Source organism: Lates calcarifer, linkage group LG2, assembly GCF_001640805.2.
Source record: "Lates calcarifer isolate ASB-BC8 linkage group LG2, TLL_Latcal_v3, whole genome shotgun sequence".
NCBI classification, from domain to species: Eukaryota; Metazoa; Chordata; class Actinopteri; family Centropomidae; genus Lates; species Lates calcarifer.
Window position 1 is genome coordinate 16533448 of NC_066834.1, and position 23381 is coordinate 16556828.

Below are 23381 nucleotides of genomic sequence, written 5' to 3' on the forward strand. Positions count from 1 at the left end.
CATGTTTATATATATATATGCTCAGTTTTGAATTATAATTGGTGTCTGACATGGTTTTTCTATTAAAATTTTAAAATGACATCTCACTGAAAAATCCTGAGTCTATGACTATGCTAATATAGTCTTCTACATCACTAAAAGGCATTTCTCAATGTATGTGTAATGTAGGCCTCAGGTTTCCACATCACACCTGTGTGAGTTGCATGTGGGACCAGGATTAGCCTCCAAACTGACATCAGAAATCACTTTCCACTTTCAGCGGATGAACTGAACTGAGCAAAATGAACTTTTATTCTGTACAGTGAAGGTCAAACAGTAACACTGACCAACATAATTTTAAGGGGAGGGAGACTTTAAGTACATTTTGCAGATAATACAGACACACTTTTACTTGAGAATGCATGACTTGGATTTGATCATTTTTACAGTGTGGTATTGCTACTTGATGATACCAAGAAGCAACACAAAAATGACACAGATACTTCCTCCCACTCATCATTTATGTATTTAGTCATTTAATATGTTTATCATAGATAATGTGGCTCAGAAATGGATGACCAAGAGTTTGTCAGGTGTTTGTATTGTCCAGTATAAAGTGCAGTGATCAGCAAAGCTAAACTAAAGCTGAAATGATTGTGACTTTAGTCCTTATTATTTCTACCATGTGGTGAGCAGCTGACCAGCTTAAGCCTCCCCCCTCTTTTCACCCCCCTCTCCCTCCCTCCCCCTTTTAAAACTGTAATAAGGTGCCCTATTGTCCTATGGCAGGGTGTACTGGGGCCACAGCCGAGCCCACCCGGTTGACTGTAATTGCATAGGTGGTTACAATTACATTAATTACATATTTCATCAACAATGTTTATCCAGCCACACGGTAAATGAAGAAGCCAAACTTTTAACTCTGTCTTTTGTTTTTGCATTTCTTTTCTCCCTTCCCACCCCAGACCCTCCCACCCCCCACCCCTCTCTTCCCTGCTTTTTTTTTTTCTTTTTTTTGTGGTTGTTTTAATAGGAGCGAGGGGAGGGGAGGTGCCAGAGGAGGAATTATGCTGAAAGTGTATGCCTTGCAACTTTTCCCCTCCCTGTTGGAAATGTTTATTTGAACAGTAAGCTCATGATTTGAATATTTGTAATCCATGCTTAAATTTACAGGCCAGATGAACTTTTTGGCACAGAATGGCAACCATAAGTAGGATTTTGAGAAAAGCTTTACAAAATTTTAAGCCATGTGCAAGGCTTATATAATTTAGAAGGGGGGAAATATGCACAAATAAAACAGGCTCTGTCTTATTTACTTTACATGGGCAGAAAAACTGCATCATATGGCGTCTGATGTATATATGCGTTAGTTATATCTTTCTGTCCTTTCAGAAAACAGAATCTAAAGCTAACATCAGTAGTCTATGAACACTTGAAGGAATAAAATAACCCCAGAGGCACAGGCACTTGAGTGTTTCTCCTGTACTGGATGTAAATTAGTGTACTCCATATTGACTTGTACTGGTGGGGATGCCACCCATCTTGTAGGCTGGGAGGTGGGTGGGTTGCCCCGGTGAGTGGCAGAGAGTGATAGAGAGAGAGGTCACTGAGGCGGGCAGAAGACGAAAAGGAAGGCTTTCTTAAATGATGCTAATCAGTCCGGAGGGGCCTGGCCCTCTCTCCCTCATCAGCCTGCTGTAATTCAAATGTGCTGAGAACCTGGAATTAAATGTGTCACTGTGAGGCACATGTGTGTGTGCGCTCTTGTGCATGTGCATATGTGTTTGTCAGCCTCTGTTTGCCTTGCATCCACTTCTGTGCATGTGTGTGTATGTGTATGTGTGTATGTGTGTGTGTGTGTGTGTGTGTGTATGGGGTGTTTAGGGGTTAAGTAGAACCAAATTAGTCGATGGGAGAACTAACATCAGCAGTAGCTTTCTGTATGGCTACTTCTTGGTGAATGTCAAGATGATTTAGCTGCTCTTCTGCTCGCCGTCTGTCTCTGAGCACTGGCCCTCCAATCACCGCTCTGAGCTGTCTGTTCTGTGGCCTTCCGTGCAACAAATGAATATTAAATCTGCGCTGGGCAACTTCACACACTAGCAATGAGGTTACAGTCCGAAATATGAGAAATGTGAAGCCCAGAAATCTTGCAAGGTGACATCAGTAAACTGTCTTCTTCTGTAGAGTCTGCAGATGGTGGAGGAGCTGTGTATAGAACAGCTTTCTCTGCATTTATTTTCTTTAGTGTTTTATGAATTTCTTCAGTCAAGTCTGAAATATTCAGTGGGGGACTTTTGACTTTTGCAGCCACTGTATATTTTATACTATTATATATGCAATGGAGCTTCAGCTCACATAGGCAACAGTCGATCATTGCTGATGAGGGCTGGATTGAAATTTTTTGATAATAGTGTGTATATGACATCTGACTTTATTTACCAAAAAATACATTTTTGCAAAAGTATTTTTTTCATTTTTGAAAAAAGCTAAACATATTTTTTCTATATACAGCTGCTGTTCAAGAACTTTGTCTAATGGAGTCTAAAATTGGCAAAATTATGATTTAAATCAGGAACTATCTGTGCGCTATCAGGAACTAGTGATGTCAGTTTTTGATACTTTTCAAAACATTTTGTCCTTTAGCAAAAAATTATTGAGATTCGATACCCATCTCTAGTGTTGATGAGTGTGGCCCTTTCTTGCCAGCGAAGGGTGTATGTGTGTAGTCTTGCTAACATATTGTGTGTGTGTGTGTGTGTGTGTGTGTGTGTGTTGAGAGGGGTGTGGGAGTGATGAGGGGGTGCGAGTGTGTGTGAGCGCAGGGACGCCAGTTGGGCTAACAGCTGAATCATGGCTCAGCCGCTGCCCCTCGTAGTCCTTGGCAGTTAGCGGTGTGAAAAAGCCTTCTCTTTGAGGGCATTATATAGATTAATGTGCTGTGCCTCGGGCAGAAACACACACACACCTCGCCAGGGAGGGATCTGACCGTGTGTGTGTGTGTGTGTGTGTGAGTGTGTGTGTGAGTGAGTGTGTGTGTACAGAAAAGAATCAGACGACTATAGCAGCGTAGGATTGTTGAGGTTTAAGTGTGTGTACATGTGAACATGTGTGTGTGTGTGTGCACGCGTATTTGTGACTGTGTGCATATGTGTGTGTGGATGTGAGAAGGGACAGTTTTGGGGGGGGGGGGGGCGGGGGGGGTGTTAACAAGGGACTAGGAGAAGGTACTGTGAGTAAGCGTTGAGCATGTGAGAGAAAGAGAGAGCACGCAAGACAGAGAAAGAAACTTGGGAGGCATTCAGTTGTATTCAATCCTGGTGACTTTTTGAATGATGTTATGAATAATACAAATATTAAAGTGCATCCTAGCTTTATGCTTCATTAAACTGTAAGTCTTAATGCAAATACACTTGAATACTGAGTCTCCTATAGGTTGTCAGTTGAAGCTTCTTATGACTCATAATTACGTTTCATTGTTAGCTGACCTCTTGCCGACGTGCTAATTATTATGGAAGCAAAGAAGGTAAATTAAATGTTATTTTATTTGTATGGCACTAAATCACAACAGACATTATCTCTGAGCAGTTCCCACAGTGAGCAGCGTTTGGAGACTGGAGAGGAAAAGCTCCCTGTCTGTCATGCAACCTTGTACATGGAGCGTCAAAGTCCGCATTGGATAGAGGTTGGGGTGGATGGATAGGCTGCCAAAACATTGTAACATTGTAACGTAACTGACGCAGGAGACTGCTATTTGTCTCCCTTTTGAAACCAATAGCCATCTTTGTTTCTTTTGACCGTTCCACAACCTTAACTGCATGTTTATTATTGTAACCATGATAATAAATGACCTCCAACCATAGAACAATAATTACTTTAACACAAAAACCTAACCAAGTTGTTTTCATGCCTAAACCTAACCAAACTGTGAATGTTCTATAAGTATGCTATTGTAACCAAGCGCTGATATATGTCTGTCGCCATAGGAGACGCTCCTATGAGCTGTATCAGAGGGTGGGGGTAAACAGACTAAATGATCATTCAGGTTGAAGGACTTGTTGATTCTGGCATATTAAGCCTGTTATTTGTTAAGCACCTAAATCTAAATCTGTTCAGGCCAGTAGCCTGAACTCCAGGGTCTGCGAGGGCATCTGAAGAGTCGATAGCTTTCTAACATGGTGTTTTTATGTGAATTAGAGGGGCTTTTATGAGGCCTCTGTGACCTGAGAGGGGCGTCTTACAACCCAGAAAGTCACTCTCCGTTTCCCTAGTCTGTCTTTCTATCCCACGCTGTCTTGACTCTTAACCGAATGAGCTCTTAGCTTAGCCGTTAAGATCAGGGTGTAGCTGAGCTGATATTCAGTATCACAACAAATACACACAAATGCCACAGCTGCTGGAAGCAAATGAAAATGGAAAAGTACATCACTGTTCCAGCTGAAAGTCTTGTTGGGGTAAAGGGGATACTTGAAACTTTTAAGGCCTTTCTCTTTTTCTTTTTCTCTCTTGGGTTGCATGATGGCTTATATTCCGCAAGTTTCCCCTTTTCTCATTTTCCTCACTTTGCCCCTTATCAGGATTTTAGCACATTCCATTCAAGATTAGGCACATCTGTTGTTTTGTGTATGTGTTGGTGCTTGAAAGTGTGTGCATGTGGCCATGAGTTCTGCTTTGTGATTTTTCTGCCTCTTTGACATGTACTGTAACTACATAGTCTTGGAACACAAGTGTACCATATACATGCATGTGAATCTACATGTATGTCCATATGTGTTTGAGTATGCACGTGTGTGTACTCACATGGAGTTCTCTCCAGCCAGTGGTCTAAATAACCTACTTTTGTCTGACAACGGCATCAAGTCGTAGAGGTGCACATATGCAGAAAGCTATTTGGAAAGGCCTCCTCGTAGCTGTCAGCTTTTATTATGCGCTGAGGTGTCATGTTTGTTAGGAAGCTGAGTGCAGATGGCAGAGTGGAAGAAATGGATCACTAATTTTAACAATGATTAATGAACAGAGATGGAAAATGAATTACATTGGACTATTGGAGGCAAGGAATATTTTCTCTGAAAATGTTAACTTCGGCTGCCAGGCAGCCGGCCGTGTTGTGGGAGTACATTGAGGAGGGGGAGGGAATGTGTATGTGTGTATATGTGCATATATGTGTGTTTGTTTGTATGTGTGCGTGTGTGTGCGTGCACTAGGGTGCAATTTTTACCCAGCATTTTATGTAGAATCAACACTTCACTGCTCTTGCCTATTACTTTACTGTTTGCCTGCTTAAACACTTCTGGCTTTATACACATTGTCCCCCCCCCGCCCCCTCCTTTGTGTATTGCACTACCAGTTAAGGTACACACTCTTTAATAAGGTAAACACAGGAAAGGTTAGACTGTCTTAAAATGTTAGGTACTTTCATTACTCTGTAGTGTGCTTTGATATCAAATCATAGATGTAACCGATTTGATCAAGTGTCAGTAGGTTTTGCTTTGCTTTTTTTCTATGTATATGCCTATGAATACAGGTCCCAAGCTATGTTCATGATTCCATATTTTGTCTTGATCATGAAAATATCAATGAAGTATGATAATAAAAAATAAAAAAAATAATAATTTAAATTAGTTAGATTTTTTAAAAAGGCCAAACAGCCCTTACACCTTGTCCAGAAAAATCCACCTGGCAGATTTTTTAATGGATTAATGCACACCTGAGTCACACTTATATATGCTTAAATATGCTCATGTAAGTTAAATATGACATATGAGAAAATAAATGTGTTTACTTTTCATGCATCAGCATCACAATATCATATGGCAGTACATAAAGCAGATGTGACATTCCTTATTGCGTGTGATCTGAGAGGAATTCCTTGTAGTCTCTCCTCTCTTCCTACCACTTCTTTCCATATAAATGAAAACCTGCACTCTCTCTGTATTTGTGTCTCTGTCAAGGTTTGTCTGGTGGGCGGTTGGTGCAACATGATTTAATAGGTAGATGTGAACTATTTTGAATTTAATTAAGGGCCTGATGAGAAAAACGCAATGGGAGAAAACACGGCGAATTCTAGCAACATTGTGTGTTTGTGTACATGTGAATGTGTGAGCGAGAGAGAGAAGCAGAGAGAGAGAGAGAGAGAGATCTCAGGTTACAACAGCATATGCTAAGCACTCAAAAACATACACAATGCCTTTGGTGAACAAGGTAGTTGGTATGCCCTTGGGAGCCAATTTAGATTGTGACTTAAGGCAACATCGTGGCTTTGTGTGTGAGTGTGTGTGTGTGTGTTCCCTGTATGTGAGTGTGAGTCTTACTCTTGACGCTCCATTAAAACAGTAGTGGTGGGTAGATCTGGGTGGCCCTCCTGCAGACCCTCCACATCTGTGTTCCCCCCCTCTGCCCCCCTGTTGCAGGGCTGAGCCAGCTTCTCCATGCGCGGCTGCATCTCCACGTTCAGAATAGCCAGGAGAGTTTGTTGGATCCATACTTCTTTGCCAGTCAACATTTTAAGTAATAATATGCAGCATTTCCACATTAACGATTCACAGAGAAAAGAGCGCCATCTACAAAAACCTAAGGAAAAAAAGATGACAGTACTGTTCAGATTGTGACTGACAGGTGATTTTTCGGCAGCACAGCAGTAAGCATTTAGCACTTTAGATCGGAAGCAAATATACAAAACCGAGATCTTACAGATTACCATAAACGCAAACTTCAACAGATTTAAGCAAACATTTAAAATGTCACAAAAAATGAAATGTAAATTAGGAACAGTTTTGTCGGCTGTGTAGAAATAGATAAATTAGCATCTTCAACAGAGAAAGAAAGCTATCCAACTTATTCAGTTTTTCCTCCTCAACAGAGCCTAAAAACTTTTTGCGGGATTCAGGAATTATATTCGCTATAATTTCATAAATCATGGCTCAAAAGTCAAAGCCAATTGCTGTCAGTTTCTCTCTGTCTCTGTGTGAGGCCTCAGCTCAAATGCCACTCACCAAGTTACATACTACTTTAAAGGGGAGTGGCAGCCTTTCACTTCACATACTTTCTGTCGACTTGATTATTTTTCTGGTGTTAAGCGGCGGGGCTTCAAGACTGGATCAGATAACATCCTCTGCTGTGCTGCATAGGCACCACTCACAGTTTTCTGCTTATGAGAACAAAGCTTTCTGTTTTTACATATTTTAACTCCCAAATGATAAACCTTGTGCATCTTAGTATGTGTCCTAGTATGATTCCCTCGCCTTCAACTGGTATTACAGTGTCAAATTAAATTTTAATAATAAGAAGAAAATGAAAAAAAAAATAAAAGATTGATATACACAAGCAATTACAGTTCATATATTTGTTAGATTACTCATGGATGTGTAAATGACATCACGTCCTCACAGGAAGTCCCGAGGAAAAATATAGCCGTGGGGGGTTTTGGGGGAAGGGGAATCAGCACACAACGTTTTAATGGGTATTTCTCTTCTGTTGCCAGTGTTGCAAACTTGTCAACCTTCAAATGCGGCTGACTGTGAATTTCCTGGTGTGTGTGCTTTGTTTACAGGCTCTGGTCGTCCCACCTTCTGTGGAGCTGTCGGCGCTCTTCCTGACATCCGGCATTCGTTGGAGAAGCGGCAGTCACACAGGTACGATCACACCGATTGATCATGGGGAAAGGGGAGGATATTAAAGGTGTCTGTCACACTTACACACCCGCGCACACATCTTTTGTTTTCATTCAAATCTTTGTTCATCCAGGGAAAGTCAATTGATCCTGCACTTGTTAGGCAGTGCCATGCTTTTCAGTCACACTGCCGAGGAATTCACATCTGAGAGGTGCCCATTACAGCATCTGTTGGTGGGTTGTGGGCTTGCCCTGGAGTACTAGTTATAGATGAGAGTTAGTTATTCACAACCATCACTTCCATTTTTCCAGCCAGACAGACACCCTTCAAGCCACAAACTCTTCAGCCTTCTGTCACACAATGCATGACTTTATGCTCATGAGCAAACACAATTTATCACATTTTAGCATAATGTCAAATCCACTTTTCAAATCGGAATGTTTTCGAATCCCCTATTGAATCTCATTGGATTTAGCTTTCAACATTTTCAAGTAACAACATTGATAAAAATCAAAAGTCAAAATTCAGCTGAGACCTGTGATCACCTTTTGTCAGCTGAAAAGGTAACACATAGTTTTAAATCTGTAGCTACAACCTACAACCTGAAAATGAGATGAGCAGCAGAAGATATGAAATGTTGATTAAATGTATCTGATTCATTGAAATAACAGCTGTGGCCTACTTATTACCTACTTGCTCCAAATACTGGTTGTCCACATACAGGACTATTGAGATTAAAATATTAATTTGATTTTCATTAAAGATTAACTGGGAAACTGACATGATGCAGTCAGCTAGAACATTTCTCTAAAATGTTTGTCATTTAAATCTCAAAAGCAACAGTCAGCACTGGCTTTACAAATCAGTGTGTTTTGCCATTGGAAAACTGGACTTCGAGTTACACCTTGAACATATGGGAAATACAGTTGTTTATTTTCTTGTCTGAAGTAGATAAAAAGACAAACATGACTTTTTTGTGTCCAGGAAAGAGAAAGTCCAGAATATGTACATCGACGAGTTTAATTAGCGTTGAAAGAGTTGAATCGCAAGGAAATTCCTCCACAAAAAGTGGAGTTCCAATAAAATACGTCTTCCAACAGGACTAACCTGTTTTGTAAACACATCGCATCTTGATAGAATCACCTGGATTTTGTTCTGAATTTCTCTGGAACTGTAATATCTTGACACTTAACTCATATAACATCAGCAGCATCTGAGATTGTCTTTCGCTCACCTGTACCAGCCGTTATTTGTCAGTAAATAGTTCTGGTGTGTGAGCTAACTATGTGTAAAACAAAATACAGAAGATACGGTGTGCAAATATGTTAGCTTTAGATTTGTTGGGAGGCGTGTTTTATGGAGCTAAGTTAGTCATTCAGTCCTATCCTCTCAACTCCAGCTATGGCAATAAGCAAAGTTGTCACAAAAAGTCAGAGTATTAGTTTAAATAAATCTAAAATATTATTTAATAAAAATATTTTTTTTTCCATTCATACCAATAAATTAAAAAAATGTAACACATAAATTAATGAAACTTCATGTGACTTATCCAAAGTATGAAGATGTATTTACATCCATAGATGGAACTGGATATTTTTTTTGGATTATTCTTTATATTCATCATCAGCTCTAGTCAAATGAATAAACAGCATGACAAAGTGAATTCTCTGACTTCTCCTTTACTTAAAATTTCTGGTTTTTGATTTGATTTTGCAGAATAAGAAATCATTTTGTTCAGGTTTTTGTTTTCTAATTTTTTTCTTTTTTTTTTTTTGGATGATTCTAATCACCTGAAGTATTAGCATTCACACTGGACAGTAACATGGTAACCCCCACCCACCCACACACAAACACTGCCTGTCAAAAACCCACAACGCCGTCAGTTCCTTTCTATGTAGCTCAAGGAGACGATTAGCAAACAGAAGTGACATGGTAAACAGGTGCAAGCCATTATTCCTGGAGCTGGAGGAGCATGGCCACCCCATCTCTCATAGTGATGGGCTGTTATAGTGTGTGTACTATATGTGTGTCTCTGTGTGTGTCAGTGAGTGATAGGGAATCATATGACAAGTACAAGAGAGGGATATGTCTGCTTTGTGGGGTTAGGATGCTTCATCCCACTAATCAGCATGTTATGATCATCATCATCTTCACCATTGTTGTCGTCGTACTCATACAACAGGAATTAGATTCTAGTCTCTCTTTTGTTCTCAGGAATGTCACTTTCATCTTTGCTCGCCTTAAATCTATACACGTCTCTCCGACATCCCTCCTCTTCCTTTCTTCCTCTCCAATAATTACTCATACACTCTCACTTCTCTGTATTCTTTTAATTTGTAATAGACCATCGTCCTGAGAGTTGGCTTCCTGAGAAACACAGAAAGAGACGAGAGGGTCAGGCCGGTTTGTAAAAATTGATTGCTTGTAAAGTGCTAATCAATTTAAACCTCTTCTCTTGAAGCTGGAAAATTCATGTTATAACATTTATTGTAAGATTCAGAGCAGCTGGGATTAAACATATATGGCAGCTGTCCTCCACAGGACAAGCTGAGACAACCAGCCTGTCTGAATTATCGCTCTGCATTCGCATACGCCCCACTAAGACATATTTAACTGGAAATGTTACATTCAGATTAAATTACCTTTTGATCACATAAGACTTCATACTCTGCACACAGATATTTTGTCTAATTATCTTAATAATAATAATGATAATAATAATAATGTGATGCTATATTCCTCCAGTCAGACCATGCCGTGTTAATGATCTGCTGTTTTGGAACACACTTTGTGGGCTGTAGTTTTATTAATAAAATATAGCATGGGTGAGTCATATCGTTTTGGCTTGTGTCATATAGGAGGTATGTGCCACAGATTTCCCTCATATTGGAAGCAGAGCTAACACATGCTCCCTTTGACGTATTCTCACACCATTTTTCTCACAAAGCGCTCACACACAAACTTACAGATGCATACACACACAGATGGCTTATACAGAAAGAGATTCATAAACAGACCTGCGCGCACGTGTGCACACTTAGCATTTACAGAGATACACATTAAACCATGACAGTATGCCAAGACCTGATGCTAAAAAAAGGGCGTGCAATGGCAGTTGCATCCAGTGAATGTTTATATTTATATCAGAGGTGTAAAGTAACTAAGTACATTCACTGAAGTAACGTAAAAGTGAGTAAGGAAAAGATCTGATTGTTTTTTCCAAAACAACGTTTGTGTTGAAAATCTTGAATCTGGAAACCATATCCTAAAGTTATTATTTTTTCTTTAAACATATTCCAGGATTGATTAAGTGTAATGAACTTTTTTTTCTTAGTGGTGACTACATTTCCCAGCCTTTTAATAGTCCCCAGATAGAGGGTGTGAACTTTTAGCTTATTCTTCATTTATTGTCCTTTCAGTATAGATAGGAAGCTGATTTGTGGATGTTGGTTTGTGTATTTGATCAAACACAACTTTCCCTCTGGCTGTAATACATTCTAGACTCTGGCAGCTAGCACATGTTTAGAAAAAGGTTTCACTTTCTCTTCTTTCAGTTTTCACTGATATTTTCTTCCTGTACAATTGTTCAATTTTTAAGCTTTTCTTTTTCACTCTGAGCAGCACCAAAACTGCTGGAAATAGCAACGTATGTTCAGTAACACTACAAAACATAACCTATTCTTCATTTTTGGATGATTACTTTGTTAAGAAAACAAAAAGAACAACATAAGGTTCAGGGGTTGTGGGTGGAGAGGGGTCAATTTTCCCCCAGTTTCCTCTTCAGTGTTGTTGGGTTAAGATTGTTACTGCTGTGTGGTACTCTACCCTGCTGGTATAAATACAACATGATTGGCATCACAGCTCTCTCTCACTCTATCTCTCTCTGTCTCTCTCTCTCCCTCCCTGACAGCCTTCATTTGCTGGAGGAGTGGCAGACTTGGTGGGAGTTAATAATTATAATTATTTAGCTTTTTTTTTTTTTTTTTTTTTTACATTGTGGGATAATTATTTAAGAGGTTTGTGTAGTCATTGTTGTAATCAGTAAAGAGAGATTACAGAAAATCTGCATGCCAACAGATGGCTGTTGTTGTTGCTTCATATTAAACCCAGCACAGACCAGCTCAGTCACAGGCAGGCAAGAGTGAGGGGACAATCAGAAAGGGCCCAAATATAAAACAAATTTTCCCTCATCATAAATCAATATATCATATCACTCTGGCCCAGAGAAGAAAGGGAATCAAAAGTAGTTAGCACTGTGTGTGTGTGTTTTAAATCCCCAGTTATTCCACTAACATACCCATTTCCCCAAAGTGGTAGGGTTTTGGGGCATAGTGAGAGTTGGTGGTGGATTTACAAAAAAAGCCCTTCAGCACATCAAACAGTATTTGACCAGGGAAGCACCAACCCCATGACTTTATCTATTAACACCACAGTGCGCTGCCATGGTCGTTCACACGCAACCCAATTCACAAAGAAGGTCAGCGTTTGTTAGCTTTGCTCCTCTGGGACACCAGCTGCTTCAACCACCTCCTGGACTGCGAGCTGATACCACTTTCACTTTATAGCCACAGTTGCATATTATTGCCTTTTTTTTTTTTGCAAGTCTATTTATTTATTTCTTGACAAGTGAGAAAGAAACAGATAAATACAAAGTGAGGTGAGGGTACTCGCTATCCAGGGTCGGGGAGCAGGAGGAACACCAAGGCTGCTGGCCTACATTCCTGACTAATTGTATAATTGGAAAAGCTCTCCAAATGAGCAAGCAAGCCCCCCCCACCAACCACATCCCCCCTACTCACTTAACACCCCCCCTCCCACACACACATGCACGCCCTTCAAAGCAAATCACAAAAGAGCATTTTGGGAATGATAATAATTTCAAAAAGCGTCCATTATTAATCCCACACACTAGCATCCCTGGCAGCAGCAGCTAGGCTGGTTAGCACAGAGTGCGCGCACACACACACACACACACACACACACACACACACACACACACACACACACCCTTACTATGACAGATTGTAGTTAGCTGTTGTGTCACTGTTAAATAAAGTTAAAGGAATGATGTCCAGTGGGAAAAATCACTAAGTCAAACTTTATTTGAATTTGTTGATTTATTTTCCCAGTGAAAGAAGCTACACACATACAAAAAAATGTGCAACTCTCTTAAAAGACCACTCCAGTAATAGTAGTATTAGTATTATACTTCAATGAAATTGGCAGTCATGTGGGAAACATTGAAATAAGAAGGCAGCAGAGGCTGAGATATCCTGACTTGTTGCTCCCACATCTTTAAAATTTCACACCCCCATTTGTAACACAGGCTCCCTGTGATGAAGGTCTCAAGTCTAACTGAGATAACCCCGATGACATCACCGAGACATCATCAGGGTTACAACTTTTTTCACAAGTTATATAGCACTCCTAATGACGAGTAAAGTAACTGAAGTTCATGTGTAAAGTTAATTAAAACAGTTCCCATGAATTTAGTTGAAAAAGATTAAAAAACATGTAAACTTTCTTTTGAGGGTTTTTTTTGTCATAAATAAATAATATTAACATAATATTATGCACAATAAGGAATAACCTACCTGTGTGCTGTGTTGGTGCTCATATTTTACTTTTAGTACTGGAGCTCATGATCAAATTGGATTTCATGATTTATGGTCGCTGCCACGTGCCGGTCATTTCCATGGCTACTGAGGGACGGGTGGGTGGGGATGATCTCTGAGGTCGACAGCGGTGTCTAACGGGATTGTGGGGTGCTGTTAAAACGAAGCTGTTAATTAATGCTATTGATCAGCAAAAAAAATAAATAAATAAATAAATAAAGGCAAATGTGATTTGCATACAGCCCAAGTGATCAATGCATTAACCGATTTTTTTTCTCCCCCTCTGAAATCTGATTTCCTGAGTTTTCAAAGTGAGAGAGAGAGAGTTCAGACTAATGTGGATCGATCGAGCTTCTCTCAGACAAGAATACAAAGCATTTTATTAGCTGGTAAAGGGTGAAACATACCAGGACAGTAGACACGGTTTGAAGTTGGATTATGTATTTATGTCTCACTTCAACAGGAAGACAGCCTTTACATATTTGTTAAAACTGATATTGGCATTGTCACATTTTCCCCTTTCACCTAGTTTACAGAAAACATGGTAATGAGGTGCTATGCAGTGGCAAACAAAAGCTTTCTAAAAGGCAACAATGTAACAAAAAAAACAAAAAAACAAACATTTATGACAATAACAACAGGGGCATGAAAAAACAAAAAAACAGAGGAGGTGTTAATAAAGCAATATGTTGTTTTTTCCCTCTCCTTCCTCTCCCTCTCTGTCAAGAGCAGCTTATTATAGCGTATTGATTTATAAAGCTTTAAATGTGATCCTCCATGTCCAAGTCAAGGGCAGGGAGTGAAAGAGAAAGAGAGGAAAGAAGGGGGGGTGGGGGTGGGGGGGGGGGAAAGAAAGAAAGATGAAAATGAAGAGAAAAAGGCGTCTGGAGACGGATAGAGATAGAAAGAGTGTCCACGACATGGGGAAGTGGCAGCAAGGCATTTTCAGAGCCGCTCTGAAACACAAAAGGGTAATTGTTTTAGCCCAGATGTTGCATTCGCACAACAAGCAGGATACAATGTTCCTACTGAGCTGATGAGCCCAATCAGTGAAATGATTAAAAATTGATTTTGTCCCTGTAATTACAGTATGTAAACTACTTAGCCGGGATTGCAAAGGAAGTGATTTTCTAATTACGTATATACTCTGGTGTCTAATGATTGGTTTTTTGAAGTAATGAAGAGAGGGTCCTAACGACTCCACTGTGTTCTGTTGTTGAAGGGAGAAGGCAAGAGAAGGGGTGTGTGTATGTGTGTGGGTGGGTGGGTGGATGGGTGGTGGGGGGGTGAGAGAGCATCGTTAGGGCAAGACAGCAGGCTTGGATACAAAAGGGGGATGAAAATTGAATCTTTGCCAGCCAGTGCTAGCACGCTAACACGGGGGCCCTGTGTTCGTTTGCATGGGATCTGGAAGCTAAATGGAGGCTGTGACTTCTCATGGGGGTCGCCAGGCCTTAACCAGCCCTGGCAATCTGGACCCTGCAATTAAAACCTCACGGGGGTTAGGGATTCAGGACATTACACATGCACAGGGGAATTAACACTCGTGCAGGCCACAAGCAAACAGAAATAAGCATGTAGCTAGGCCCTTCTGCTCGGTATATATTTCACCAAGCTTCATTCAAACAAGTATGTAACTTTTGATAGGATTGTGTGTGAAGTACTGGCGAGCAATTTGAGGAAAAAAAAGTAAAAAGTTAGAATATTAATGGTTATATTTTCTACGTCCAAAGTTATTTATAAAGATTCCTTCTTAATTCTTTGTCTAGCTGAAACGAGCGATTTGAATTCTGTTCAGGTGCAACTCAAGTCGCACAAAGACAGGTTCAAGACTCTTAAATCACAGATTAGTGAGGTGCACATTTCTCTAGAACTGCAAGTGGGAATGTCTGGAGTGACATCTAGAAGGAGACGTGGTGTCACCAACACTGTTCTCTGTTTATGTTAATGATTTAGCTCTTCAAATTAAATCTTGTAGCTCGGGGTTAAAGTAGATGATTTGGTCATTAGTATACTACTTGATGCTGATGACATAATTTTCCTGGCAGAACATGAAAGAGATTTACAGAGAATGTGAAATATTTTGGCTGAATAACCAGGTCGAAAAACAAATTATACATTTCAGGCAGCAATACATTAACCTTGGTTAAATAGTATAAATATTTAGGTTTTATTTTGGATGAGCATCTCACTTTTAGAGAGGATATTACAGTTTTTGTTAATTCAGCACTCTACAGTGACAGAAGAAAGGACCGTAGGTTTGGGGCATTACTTAGAATAGCTTTTCAAATTATGCATCCAACCGAATAAATCCACTCTGCTTGCAAACTTGTGTTTTTAGGTCTTGTTATAAACCCTTTGTACGGACAAATACCATGATATACAGCCCACAACGAGACAGCAAACTGTTGCTACAGCTGCTGCTGCAGAGCTGGTTGGTCTGGTTGGGGTCATCACTCAGTTTAGTTCTGCTAAACTATGAATCGTTTGAAATCACAGCCTCAAACTACTTTTTTTCCTCTCCAAGCCTCCTTAAGTTACATTGGTTTTTTTGTCACAGCAGTGCATACACAAAAAAGGTTATGGAAAACCTTGCATTTTACCATATTTGATGCCTCCATTTGTTCTATTTTTATTGTTAATTTACGTAAAGAATTGCTTTTCAAAAGAAGGTTTCTATTTCCCTATAATCATCAGTCTCAGGAGTTAAATGCGTTTTCTGAGTGTTTCTACAAATGCTCTTAAATTTCTACATGCATTTCCATAAGCAGCACTTAAGTACAAGTGCACATGCTTGCTTCTTAATGTCGGCTGTCCGTGGTGCTGAACATGTTGCTTAATACACTTAAACGTAACTTTGCATATTGAACTGTTTGTAAGCTGTGTTACACAAAGTTTTGTGATGTGCTCATATTTTGTGATCAGCAGGTAGGCAGCTTGTATTAAGCCTAAAATGAGACGATGGCTGCTCCTATAGATTTCATGAATATGCACTTCATATTGTGAATGTCATTCTGTTATCATTTATGTGTCAAACCTGCTATATAGAGGGGTTTGGCAGAGAGTATATGCACCAGAAATTGGGGGAAAAAAAAACAAAAAGAAAACAGCAACTAATTGGCAAATCAACTGCTGAGTGAATGTGTGTGTTAGTTGAATTTTATTTTCCTATTTTCTAATCTTATCTTTTTATTTTCAACATCATCACTCATTTTACAGCAAAAAAAAAAGAACATAAATGAGAAAAAAAGCATGAAACCAAACATAGTTTTTGGTTCTTCTTTAGTTACAAAGCTTTTGCGAAAGACCTTTCAAGGTTAAGGTGGTTCATAAGATGAATTTTACAGTCGCCTTAGTCTTCAGATTCTTTTTGGACATGGGGTCCAGGATAAAGACTGAAACCAGTAATCATTCCATATTGGGTCTGTCATTTTCAGGCTGGTGCACAAAAGCAGGTGCTTGTTAAATCCAGTTTTTTCTGCAGAGAGGCATCTCTTTCCCTCTGTCCTCTCTTTGTTTTTCCTCTGTTACCTTCTCTTTTCCCATAAACCACAACTTGTCGAGGCATCAAAAGATTCAGCCTTTGACTTGGGTTATAAATTAGAATCAACCATTAAGTTGGGTCCACAGTGTGATTGTGGCATCGAGACAACCAAGGAGTCACTCTATCAGGTAGCGAATATGAGATAAACTTACAGGGTTGCAGAGCACATAAAGAGCACATAAATCATACCACACAGAATGAGTCACTGCCTCAGCCATGGTTTTCCTCTCCTTTCTTCTGTGCTCTTAACATATCTAACAGAGCGGAACATATTTTCCTTATCTTCAGTTCAATATTCAATATTTAATTATGACTTTATTCATTTATTTTTTAAAATAATTTTTCTGGAGAAATAAAAGGACGTGAGTTAAGCCTCTGATTATTGGGAGGGAAAGATCTGTGGTTTTTAGTTCCTCTGGAACATTAATAAGTGACAGAAAGCTAGATTAAGAAAGCTGGGATGCAGCTAGAAAGAAAAACGACAAAGCTTTGAAATGCTGCCAGTATCACCAACTGTACTCTTCTGACACAGCTGATTGTAAGAGAAGCCAGCGCAGCCAGCGTATGCCTTTAATAATTCATTTAGTTAGGCTATGATCTATCATTTTGTACCTTTTGACATGCGATATTGAAATTTAATATTGCATCAATACAAATGATGTATTGCCAGTCGTCGGGAGAAAGGATCTGGATTGCAAAAAGATCTCTGCAAATGTCTTTTCACTCCTCTCTCTCTCTCTTTCCTTTCCAAAGCTTCATTGTACTCGAGTAGGAAGGCATAAGAGAAACATCTGTCTTTTTTCCCTCTTTACTCCCAGCTTTGATATGTGTGTTTAAAAAAATGACAACTCCGAACGCTCAGGGAGAAAGTCTCCTGCTCAAACCAGAGTCAAAAGAGGCTTGGAAAGAAAAAAAAGGGGGGTAGGGGAAATGGAAGTAAGAAGCAGAGGGAACATGACAGCAGTGGCTGAGGGAGACGTCACGCATTGTAGAGATCTTTGACATGACTCTTTAGTGCGGTGAAATCCCACAGGCGATATTTGGGCTATGAGAGGAGCGTTAGGTGGAGGGAACCAAAGGCTGCTGTTACAGTGTCAGTCTAGCCTGTCTGCTCAGCGAGATAGGGATGCACCGATAGCAACGCTGGCTGATGTCAGTCTGAAGTTGATTTTATGTGTCAGAGGATTTCCTCACCCTACACGATTACTACCAAGGGAGACAAGCCAAGAAAAAATAATCCAAATGAAAAGTCCTTTTTTACATATAGGCAATAAAGTTTTTTGGGTGATGCCACGCTGATGACAGAAGTCATCAGTGTTGTTCAAGACAGGTCATCACACTGGTGAAGACAAAGATGCACTGCTTGGTCTTACAAAGCTGCTCTGATAACTGGAAATCATTTTCTTTATTCTGATAGTGAAGACCTAGAAAATACTTAGTAAACACAAGTTACATTACATGGAAAAGTGTTTCGATGAGCTTTGGTTAAACACTGTCGGAAGACAAAAACATCATTATTGGATGTTTCTGTGAAACAACAATGACTTTTTTTTCATCCCACAGCATTAAATCCCATAACTGGTTTTAATGGTGTGGCTGATCAGTATACTCAGTCTGAACTTGAAAACCTGACGCACCTGAATTAATCCAATAATTCAGGCTTAATGTTGGTATCTCAGTGAAGGGGAGCACCCATTAATGTTTTTCAACACGGTTTTCACCCAAATTACATTTAATTTGGAATATTTTAAGTGTTACTGTTTTCACTGTCTCTGGAAATAGATGTTGCTGCTAAGTATTTTGAGGATAATTCCTCAATGTTTTGAGAGCTCAGAGGGAAATTTCATTCACCATTCAGAAATTCTTGAGACAGATTTCTAAAACACCATGAACAAATTAAACCAAACAAACTGCATGGCTAGATACCACTAGATGCATGATTAAACTGTGGTCTCTTTACAACTATCAGTAAAAACTGAAACCTTTCGACACTAAATAATCCTGCTGTGGTTATTTCATATCATCAGATTTTGAAATAGAAAAAGGTAAGAAAAAGAACTGAAGTTCTGTCTGCTCTTGAGCTCAACTAAACTGCTGCAGATATGCTTGGTGTGAATGTATCCTAACACCGCATCATCACCATCCACTGACTGCCCATGTCACATTCATTGTAAAAAAAAAAAAAAAAGAAAAAAAAGGCTTGTGATGGGCTTGATGATTGCAGATGATGGTGTTGATGATCATGGTGATGCTGTCAGTGACAATAATGATTACGACAATATGGAAGTTGGTCATTACAGTGATACTAGTGAATTATTACACGTTCAGCTAAGATACACCTAACATTCACAGCTCTGACACGTTTCCTCGGTAGGTGTAAAATATATTTCAGCAGACAGATCAAAATGAGCGTGTGTATTATGTGACTGGGCAGTGACTGTAACATCTTTTCAGGCGACTTCGGATGAATCAGAGATGTTGACCTGTTATTATGTGTTCTTGTGCAAATCCTTGTCACGCCTGTTCCAGGGAACTGATGAGTTCGTACGGCTGTGTCATTAACACCACGTTTGCCTCTGTATTTGCATTTTTGCCATTGATATACGGATGTCAATTAAAGGAGGAAGGAATAAACAGTTTAGGTGACGATCCCTGCATGTATTTGTGGGCTGTTTACAGCCCGTCTCTGATTTCCTTGTGGCTTGCTCCTCAGAAACATCACTTGATACTATTTCAGGTGAAGTTGTATGTTTGACTTGATCTATTGAACTGAATGAGCATTAAAAATGTAATTAAAAAATCTGTAGTGTAGCAACAGCACGTTATTGCTAATGTCTGCATGACCTCCAGGCATGTTGACCTTTACGTTGCCCTGACACTGCTCCGAACATCTAGGAAGTCTGATGTGTGTGGTTATGTTAACAGTGGGGAGGAAAGACACAGTGAGAGAGAGAATTAGGTGCACTTGGGAGGTGCCTTGGGTTGCACTGGGTCTCGGTGTGCTTCCCTGCTCTCTGCCTTATGTCAAGGCTTTATTATTTCACCTGCCAAGGTCCTGACCTGCTATAGCCTGGATCTGACTTTCTTGTACGTTCCAGAAAACTGACTTTGATAAAACAGCCTGTTGAAAACCTGTGTAAATGCACACCTTAAAAAAATGAAATGTCACTGACAGTTGCTATGTTCATTGTAGTGTTCAAAGCTTCAATTGAATTACCAAGAGAAAAATGCCAGATATTTTCTCTCTGTCCTTTTAAATTGAATATTTTTGCCTTTTTGTTTGGACAAAACCAGCAGTGGATGCTCATTTGTATGGCATTTTTAACACAAAGGTCTTGGTATATGTATAAGACTAAGAAAATAAGACTATAGACTAAACATTTATTTAATTAATTGAAAACAACATTTGCAGATGAATGGCTCTAATGAATAAAATTGTTACTTGTAGCCTTCTTGCATTGCATGTTGAGACTGAGAATTAATTGGAGATTCTTCCTGGTGTCACTTTGAAAGCGGTTCCAGAGCTAATATGACTTCACCCTAATAATCATAGTCAGACAAGTTTTCTATTATTTTTAGTTTGTGGTTGTTATTGGTTGCTTTCTTGGTTGCTACTTAAGTCATGTAAAATCTTTGCTTGTTTGCTGACTCTGTCTTTTCCTTTATCTTTCCTTATCCTTTCCTTCCTTCCATCCTTCCTTCCTTCCTTCCTTCCTTCCTTCCTGCTTTTCTTCCTCTTGCCTCAGCGGTGCATTAGGCAGGTCAACACCTCAGCGGGTGGGGCGTTGTGGGCCAGGTGACCTTTGTCTGTCATTGTTTTGCTCCTCACACCTCACCCAGGGAGAAGGGGAAGGAGCTTAGTGCCTTACACCTGCCACTGGCTTTACTGTTATAGTGCTGTATACTGGCATGGGGTGTGCTTGATTTTGGTGCACAAAAGGACAGTAGGTCCCAGATGACTTGTATACCTGGCCAACAGTTGGTAAATACACCTTAGAGAGTGGGTGTGTATCATGTACAGTGTATACAGTGAACTGAACCTCGGTTGGTCCTTGTACTAGTTGCTCTGAGCTACACTCAAAGAACAGTTGCTATGTAGATAAACATAACAAAAATGACGTTAGATTCCAGATGTGATTTGCATACCTGCATGTGGCATTGAGAGATAAATCAAATGTACCTCAAGTGAATAAGGGGATGGAGATGAAATGAAATACCCAAATGCTGCCTCCACTGGGGCCTGATTGAGTTCAGGTGGCTGGAAAGTGTCTCACCCAGGGCTAGTTGTCAGTGAAGGATCTGCTGTCTTCTCATCTCTCTGTGCTGCAGGGCTAACTAGTGAACATCGGGTGTGTTGCTTTGACGGATGTTTGTGTGCCTCCTGTGTTGCGGGGGGACGGGCCATTGACACACTTCATATTTCAAAGGCAAGGTCTGAGGAAGAAATGAAGATTGATGTGGAAAAATGGTGCAGCAACCCATTGCCCATTCGATACATATATTATCATTTACACATACAGTGCGTGACACCTTTGTGTATGTCTTTACATCTATATATACATATGCATGGTCATGCTTCAAGGCGCCACACATATTCATGTGGGGGGGGATTCTTCTGTTATTATAGACATGTGATATAATTGCATTTGATCTCCAAATAAACAGGGAATCAGTCCATCTCCTTGGTGGAGATGGCAGATGTGATGGACGAGCGCATTAGTGGCGAGGACAACATTAGATTTGCTCAAAATTATTGATCTTTTGTTTGTGAGCCAAGTCGGCAATAAATAACAGTGCATGGGAGATGTGACTCATTATCACCGTGCCAAAAGCCCGACAGACCTCTGTCAAAACACACTCTCCTTCCCCCCTCTCTTCCTCTTTCCTTTCATCTCCGTCACTACAAACCAATTTAATCTGTTTTTAATCCTTCCCTCTTTTCTGTCGCCGGTGCATTTAATACAAGGCCTCACTGTCACTATCTGATTCCCTTAAAATTTTAATCCTGCACTGATAACCCTGTATTATTACACATTACACACACACATAAGCGACAGGACACTCACACATACATACGCATATACACATGCAAATATGTACACACAACGTTTAGTGGCTCTCACAGTGTTTTATTCCTTTTTACCTTCTTAGTGAAGAAAAAATCCTTTTATCACACAATGGGTAATTTATATCCATTACCAGCGTTTTCAATCCTTTTCAGCGCGGCTGTCACTGCCTTTGGCACACTCGTGATTAATGTGATCTAATAATAGTCTGCCATTATATTTCCTTTAGTAAAACATGTACCAACATCCTATTCAGCCCCACGAAATTCATTGCCCCTTAAAATATTTTCCCCTTTTTGTTTGAAAGACAAGATTGCTGTTTTTTTTTTCTCCATCTCGTTGCCTCCCAGGAGGTGATTATTTGTTGGGGTGGGGGGTGGGTTAGTGATGGCACTTCCCTTATTTTCAGACACTTATGAGAATGATGAGAGGTGCCATGATTCAAGGTGGTTTGTGTGGATGCACTGTGTGTGTGGAAGTGTGTCTACAGGTCGTTATGAGTGTGTGGTCCAGTGTTACATGGTGTGTGTGGCCGTGTTGTTGACTGTGAGTGTAGAGGTTTAGAAAAGCTTCAGTTCAGGAGGATATTAGTGAGTTCCAGAAAAAGGAAAAACATATGTAGCTCACCCAAGCCTACATTCATTTTATTTTCACATGATTTTGCATAAACTTTGCATCTAGATTTTGTGTTTTTCTTCTTCTTTTTTTGACTGAAAATGTATTTAAATGAAAAATGTTTATAGTTCAACTGATAATATATACAGACGGCCTGATCTAGAAATAAATAATTAGCTGTAAATATTGTCCATAATCATTGCTTTTGAAGAAAGCTACATTCAACAGTCCAAACCCTTGACCACAAATTAATCAGTTTTTTTTTGTCTAGGTAGTTAGTAGGTAGGTAGTTTGGAATGGGTGATGAAGAGGAAAGATGCTCTCCATGGAATGTGCCTAGGATTAGGTGTGTGTATGTGTGCGTGTGTGTCAGTGTGTGTGTGTGTGTGTCTGTGTCTGTGTGTGTCTGTCTTGCCAGGGAGGTGGTCCAGCAGTGGGCTCTGCTCCCTCCCAGCCGGACAGCCTGAGCCAGTCTGCCACTCATGGGGCACGTTTCAGGCGGGGAGGTGCCAACGCTTGCACGCACGCACGCACACACACACACACACACACACACGTATGAAGTTGTGCAAACACACACTGTCCTGGCTCTCTCCCACAAAGAGGGTTAACCCTTACTGGGTTCTTAGACTTGTATCCAGGATGAACAGGTGGTCCCACAAAACATGGGCATCCATTTCCTCATGACTTATCCCAGTGTGTGTATGTGTGTGCATGCGTGTGTGAGAAGGGAGGGGTAGACAGAGACATGGGGGTAGAGAGAAAGAGAGTACACATGACTATGTGGCTTTAGTACACCTTTTGTATGTGTGGTGGCTTTGTTTGGTACCAGGGCGGCTGGTGTACAGAGCAGCTTGCGGAGGGTCCCGCCGCTGTGTGAAATTGACATCAGATGGCCGTTGTGACAAGAGCAATATTACATCCAACTTCCATTTAGCAAGGGACAGCTAAT

General features: G+C 40.1%; 1 protein-coding gene across 3 annotated transcripts in view; it reads left to right on the forward strand.

The window, feature by feature from the left end:
- Window positions 1-23381, forward strand: part of znf536 (zinc finger protein 536) — a 219115-nt gene that overhangs the window by 18241 nt on the left and 177493 nt on the right. For all 3 annotated transcript variants that reach the window (XM_018692859.2, XM_051076255.1, XM_018692858.2), the window contains exon 2: window positions 7529-7610. The gene's annotated coding sequence lies outside the window, so the exon portion shown is untranslated. The remainder of the gene's footprint in view (window positions 1-7528; window positions 7611-23381) is intronic.